Source organism: Phacochoerus africanus, chromosome 1, assembly GCF_016906955.1.
Source record: "Phacochoerus africanus isolate WHEZ1 chromosome 1, ROS_Pafr_v1, whole genome shotgun sequence".
Classification (NCBI taxonomy): Eukaryota; Metazoa; Chordata; class Mammalia; order Artiodactyla; family Suidae; genus Phacochoerus; species Phacochoerus africanus.
In genome coordinates this window covers 175324107-175331518 of record NC_062544.1, presented here as the reverse complement: position 1 = coordinate 175331518, position 7412 = coordinate 175324107, and the positions used below count along the sequence as shown (strand labels likewise).

General features: G+C 38.0%; 1 pseudogene; it reads left to right on the top strand.

The window, feature by feature from the left end:
* Positions 1 to 5053: 5053 nt before the first annotated feature.
* On the top strand, positions 5054 to 5363 carry LOC125112689 (ATP synthase subunit g, mitochondrial-like; annotated as a pseudogene).
* The last annotated feature ends 2049 nt before the right edge of the window (positions 5364 to 7412 follow it).

The window sequence follows — 7412 nt, the reverse complement described above, 5'->3', positions numbered from 1 at the left end:
GAGAAAGAAAGAAAATTCTTATGAGAGATGTTTTAAAAGCAAATGATCTAAGGCAATCAAAGGAGAGGTTTTTGAGGTGGAATCCACAGGGCCTAGTGATTATTTAATATTGAAGCTACAGAGGAAATAAACTAGAATGACTCCCGCAGTTTGGGGCAAACAGGTGGATCTGCCACTTCACTGAGATAAGGAATATTTGGTAGTGGTGGTGGTGAGTTGCAGCTAGAATGTTGAACAAATTTTGAAATTGTAGCATTTCTGTCATATGACAGAACATAACAATGGGATGTTTGTTGTTTCTGACAATCTGGCAAAACGTCTAAATATTTGTTATATGCCAAAGGCAATAATAAATTGTAATGATAGGACAAATAAGGTTCAGAAACATTTTAACATCAAGTTTCACTCAACAAGCAGTTTTTTGATTGACTATAACTGACTGCAAATTAAATTTTAAAACATGGAATCAAGCCAGTCTCTGCCTAAACTGTTCCATGTGCTCTGATATGGTGGGGCAGGAAAGTCCCTCTGGGGACAGGCTCCCTTCTCCCCTCACATGAGGATATGACTAAGCTCAGTTACTGAGAGGTGCTCCTCCCTCCACATCAACCCAGCAACAAGCTCAAATTCCATCACCAACAACATACAGTGGAGGGGGGAGGGCAAGATGGTTTTACAGCACAGCTTGTGTGGACACTTAGTGATCACAAGCCTGGAACAACTTCTGGCCTGGAGAGAGCAGTGCCTGCGGCAGGCACTTTGAGGATGCCCAGCACCACATACCAAGGGACATGTGCATCTAATTCACTCCCATTAGACCTCTCTGTTGCATTTCCTATGGACAGCTGTGGCCCTGACTCTGGGGTAAGAGCAGGGCTTTGAGTACTACACAACAGCAGCCACAGGAAGAACCCAGATCGGGGACAGCTGTTCAGCCTTGGCACAGTTTACCTTTAAATCTCTGGCACTTTCTGCCTCTGACCTTGGAGTGGGAAGAGGGCTATTTGGAAATAGTCAAAACTAGGACAAATAAGATAAAGGAAAATCAGTGTGACTTCTAAGCAACCCTTGAAGGGGAAAGTTTGCATCTCACCTTGATATACTCATATTTTAAATGTAATTGATTCCCAACTTCTCTTGGATCCCTAATGTTTCCAGGAAAAGTGCCAAGTGAAATAAAAATATCTTTATTTATTTATTTATTTATTGCTTTTTAGGACCGCATTTGCAGCATATGGAAGGTCCCATGCTGGGGTCCTATACGAGCTACAGCTGACAGCCTACACCACAGCAACGTGGAATCCGAGCCTCGTCTATGAGCTACACCACAACTCACGGTAATGCCCAATTCCTGACCCACTGAGTGAGACCAGGGATCTAACCCGTATCCTCATGGATATTAGTTGGATTCATTTCCTCTGCGCCACAAGACCAACTCTCCCCAACATGGAAAAAAAAAAAAAATCTTGATTTTAGGATCATGTTTCTGCTTTATGCTATACCAATTCATTTACAAAGGTAAAGCTTATCTTTAATTCCATCAACTTTAACCCTTTCCACCAGACAGTCATTACCAATTCAGATTATTGCATTTACCCACATTAAGTTCAACTGTAAAGAAAACTTTTTAAAATTCAACCTAATCTGTTCCAGGCAGCCATATGTACATTGTGGCTTTTAGTGTATATTTTAAAATAATATTTAAAATATTTGAATGCCAACTCCTAAACAAAACTAATTGTTCCTTGCCAGTTAGTAAATGTAAAAAAATCTATTCAAGTTTAGTGATTTGAGAACGCCATTTCACAATAATTTGTTCAATATATATTAATACATTGTAACTTTATTACTCTTCTTTTTTTCTTTTAGGGCAATACCCAAGGCATGTGGAAGTGCCCAGGCTAGGTGTTGAATCTAAGCTGCAGCTGCCTGCCTATACCACAGCCATAGCAATGCCAGATCCTAGATGTGTCTGCAACTTCGTGGCAACACTGGATCCTTAACCTCCTAAGTGGAGCCAGGGATCAAACCCAAATCCTCATGGATACCAGTCGGGTTTGTTTCCACTGAGCCACCACCGGAACTCCTGTAACTTTTGATAGGCTAGGAAAATTAAAGAAATTTGACTAGAACAAATTTATGTAACAGAAAGCTTCAAAAATATTAAACTATGTGGTCTGTCTTGTTTTCACTCCTATCAAACTAATTGTATTTTTATAGAAGAGTTATTGTCTGTTCCCCTAGTCCACCTGTGATATCTGTTGGGTTTTGGTAGAGATGAAGGTTACATTCCTAAGGGAAAATAATCTCTTCCTGTTTTCTCTGGTTATGCCCACTTCTGGCTGCTTCTGGAGCTGGGTAGTAAGGCAGGTCCCAATAAGGTGTTTTTGCTGGGTTTGCCTGACATCATGAAGATAAGGCGTACACTCAGTCACATTCTTATTAATTGAGGCAGCATTTGGGTATTAAGATAGTTGAAGGTAATGGAGCCTATTCCCAGTCCAGTAAGCTGATGGTATTGCTTTTTACTCATTTGAAACTCAGTGAGTTTCTTTCTGCTAAAAATTCAGGGCCAGATTATTTCCTCCAATAACTCTTTGAAGTAGGTGTTAATAAAAGTAAAAAAAAATATTTCCCCACAAAGCATAATTTTTCTCCTCCTCCAATATTTTCAATAAATTGCTAAGGCACTATTTCACATTCTAGCAAGAAATGATTAATATTCTTCTAAAGCACCTCAAAGAAAAGGGGTCAGGTTGGTATTCTTCAATTACAAGGATGCTCATCTTCCCTCCAGCATTATCCTGGGCCTGGACAAACCTCTCTTAACTCTGTGTTGTCCACTCTAATTCTCTCACCCCTCTTACCAAAAACCTTCTTTAATTTTCCCCATTATTTCTAGTCCTGTGATTTTTAAAAATCTTTAGCATGTATAGTTCTTGAATTTTTGGTATAGAGCTTCTATAACACTATGCCTCCCCTATCTTCTTTCTCCCTCATGTGTCTAGTAAAGAAAGCATCTTTTGGGGAGTTCTCTGGTGGTCTAAGGATTAGGATTTGGCACTCTCACCACTGCAGCCTGGGTTCAATCCCAGGTCTGGCATGGAAACTGAGATCCCACATCAAGGCACTTCATGCTGTAGCAAAAATAGATAAATAAATAAATCGTCTTTTCTTCTCTTTTCTTCCCTCTACCATTTCTTAATTGTTTTTGTCCATTCTCATTATCTCAGTATGATCTCATGATGGCAGACAATCACCAAATCGACCTCAGTTCCTCCAATGTCTTTCCTGAGTGGTAGACCCCTCCTTCCTTTCATCTGTAGCACACTTCACATACTCATGCTCTTGTGAAACCATACATTTTATAGAATCAGCATTGTCCAAGTGGTCTTTAATGACTTCGTTACTACTAAGCAAACAGTTATGTTTTCAAAACCTAACAATTTTTTATCTCCACAGGATCTCTTGAATTCTTCCATTCCATTCCCAAAACTAACATTAACCAGCATGAGTGCTCTTATTTTCTCTGAATTATTATGCCAACATTTTAACGATTGTCCTCACAGATGCACAATTTCGTCTTTTCTTTATCCGAATTCATTGTTCACTTACTCCCTGGTTGACTGTCTTAAACAGAAGCTTAGATTATTTCACTCATCAGCTGTTCAAAAACTTTAATAACTCCCTACTGCTGTAAAAATTTGTAGTCTCAAATGTTACTCATGCTAAGGCAAATTCACTAAAACTTGTTCTGTTAAGTGTGTGGTAGGCCAGTTAGAATGGGAAGGGTGGATGTGAGTAAAGAAACTTCAAAAAAAGTAGCTGATTAATAACACCAATGACACTGTATCAGACAAGCTTACAATACCCAAGTTCGGGGGAGGGGGTGGAATTATTTTGTCTTCAACAGTTTTATTAATGTTTAATTGACATATAATACACTGCAGATATATAAATGTACAATTTGATAAATTTTGACATAGTAAATATCCATGAAAGAATCACCATAATCAAGATAATAAATTTATCTATAACACTCCAAAAATTCCTCCTGCCCCTTGATAACCTCTCTCCTACCCTCCCCTACCTTTCTCTCATTCTCAGGCAATAATTAATTTATCTCTGTCACTATGATATTTTCACTTTCTAGAATTTGATGTAAATGTAATCATTTATATATGCATATTTTTACATTTAAATATAGAAAAGTATACTCTTTTTTGCCTCATTTTCTTTCAACTTAATAGAGCTATTTGACTATTTATCCATGTAATACCAATAGTTCAGTCTTTTTTGTTGTTGAATGGTGTACCCATTAGTGTTTGTGTTGTTTTCCATTTAGGCTATTACAAATAAAGCTGCTATGGAGATTAATGTACACATCTTTATATGAACATATGCTTTCATTTCTGCTGGGTTAATACCTAGGAGTGCAATGGCTGGATATGGTAGTCATGTTTAACTTTTTAACAAACTGCCAAACTATTTTCCAGAGTGGTTGTAGCTGTCTTCATTCTCACCAGTAATGTATGAGAGGTCCGTTTGTTCCACATCCTTACTGACACTGGTATGATCCATCTTTTTAATTTTAGCCATTGGAACGGGTATGAACTGGTGTCTCATCGTGGTTTCAATTTACATTTCTTTAATGACTAATGACATTGAATATCTTTTTATGTGCCTTTCTGTTATCCTTATATCTTGTTAGCTAAAGTATCTTTTCAAAAATAATTTTTAAAAACTTTCAATAAGGTAAAACATACCCAACTGGTACTCAGACATGTGAAACTAACATAATGTACAAATGATGGAAGTTTGGGAAGATTGTTTTACAATTTGTCTTAATTACTTTAAAACTAGAGTTTACAAGGAAATGCCTTCATTATTGGCATGGGTAAGCAAGGAGAGGTGAGCAAAAAAGTTTAGGGAGCTCAGCCTTGTGATCAACCACAGAAGCTCATATTATTTATTTATAATAGGAATAGGAAATAGGAAACATCAAAAAATATAAAGAAGAGAGTCGAGGCGATGGACTTTTACTCCTAGAACCATGGCCCAGTTTGTCCATAACCTCTTGAAGTTCCTGGTTCTGGCCAATGCTGCTGTTGACTTACTTGAAGGCTCAATTGGCCATATTTTGGCACTATGCCAAGGTTGAGTTAGTTCCTCCAACCCCTGGTGAGATCCCTACAGCTATTCAGAGCTTGAAAAAAATTAGTCAACAGTACTCAAACTGGTAGCTTCAAATAGCTCACAGTTAAGGCAGCTCTGCTGAATGGTTTGATGGCACTGAGGTGTTGATGAGATTTTATGTTGGCAAGATCATAGGCAAGCATGGCATCACTGGCTATGATATTTAAAAACCAATCTTTTAACATGTCATTATATTTGGTTTATTATTTCAGTATTCTTGGACTCTGCATGATCAGACTGATATTTGAATAAAGTAAGACAGCAAGTCAAAAATTATATATATAAAGAAGACAATTATCATCTGTATTTGTATCTACTACTACTTCCTTTTACTATATACCCTCCAGTCTTTTTCTATATTCATACACATTATTATTATTATTATTTGCTTTTTAGGGCCACATCTGTAGCATACGGAGGTTCCCAGACTAGGGGTCCAAACAGAGCTACAGCTGCCAGCCTACACACACCACAACTGCAGCAATGCCAGATCTGAGCCACGTCTGTGACCTATACCACAGCTCACAGCAATGCCAGATCATTAACCCACTGAGCGAGGCCAGGGACCAAACCTGCAACTCAGGTTCCTATGTGGATTTATTTCTGCTGCGCCACAATGGGAACTGCTCACATTATTATATTTTTAAAATTTTTTTGGTTTTTGGTCATGCCCACAGCATGTAGAAGTTCCTGCACCAGGGATCGAACTCATGCCACAACAGCAACCCAAGCCACAGCAGTGAAAACATAGGATCCTTAACCACTATGCCACCATGGAACTCCCATTTTATTTTATAAATGAGATTATGTAATAATTTTATATACATCTTTTTTTTTTTGGTCCTTTTTTTAATCTTTTTCCAGGGCTGCACCCACGGCATATGGAGGTTCCCAGGCTAGGGGTCCAATTGGAGCTGTAGCCACTGGCCTATGCCAGAGCCACAGCAACGCAGGATCCAAGCCTCATCCGTGACCTACACCACAGCTCACGGCAACACCAGATCCTTAACCCACTGAGCGAGGCCAGGGATCAAACCCGAAACCTCATGGTTCCGTCGGATTCGTTAACCACTGAGCCACGACAGGAACTCCAATATACATCTTTAAGAAATATATCCTGGGAAATGTTTATTTTCTGTCATTAAATGGTCTGTAAAAGTTGATTTTTGTTTTTGTTTTGTTCACTACTGCATACATACCCTTGCTTGTACATTTTACTTTTTATTTATTTTATTGAGGTATAGCTGACTTACAATGTTACATGAATTTCTTCTGTATAGCACAGTGATTCAGTTATGTGTGTGTGTGTGTGCATGTATAGACATTCTTTTTCATATTCTTTTCCATTATGGTTTAATCACAAGATACTGAATATAGATCCTGTGTTACACAGTAGGACCTTGTTGTTTATCTATTCTATATAAGAGTTTATTTTTGAAACTCAGAATATTTATTTAAGCTGTGAACCTCAGTTTCACCTCTATAAAATGAAAGCTGGACTATCTGACATGTAGAATAATTTCCTAACAGCCGTTGATTCTGTTACGTGAACCAGCTAGACACTCCTCACTGGCTTAAATAAGTCAGTCCCTCTTTATTTACCCTGGAAAATACCGAACAGAGCTAGCTGCCTGGGTAAGAGCAGCTCCATATTCAGCAACAACAGTAGTTTGGAACATTGGCTATATCACGACAATTTGGGTTCTTATTTGAAATCACCATTCTTTTATGACCGCAGTGTCTTATTATGTATGGAATGCTTCTTCTAATTAGTCACTGCCCTCTCACTTTACCTCAGCTTTGGCTGCTCTGGACAATGACTGCCTGTGTATTTAAGGAGCCTCCCAGGGCTCTACAAAGTAGATTTGGTTTATGTCATATAGCTCATGTTTTAAGTTAGACAATGCAAAACTTATACCCTTCTAATTTTGTGAGACTCTGCCATGCTACTTTTTATTATGTAGTAACAGATAAAGAGACAAAATTTCACTCTATTGACATAGATTTCATGAAGAATTAAGGATATTTATAGCCTGTGCTTTGTTGAGAGCTGTGCATGACTATATTCTATTCTAATTTTCTTTCTCTGAGATTTGAAGGAGAACAGTCCCATTTGTCTTTATATCTGAGGGTCTTCAGAATCTAGATGAAGGGTAATTCATTTCATTTCACAAACATTTACTAAAGGCATGCATGTGCTAGTGTCTATAGTAGGT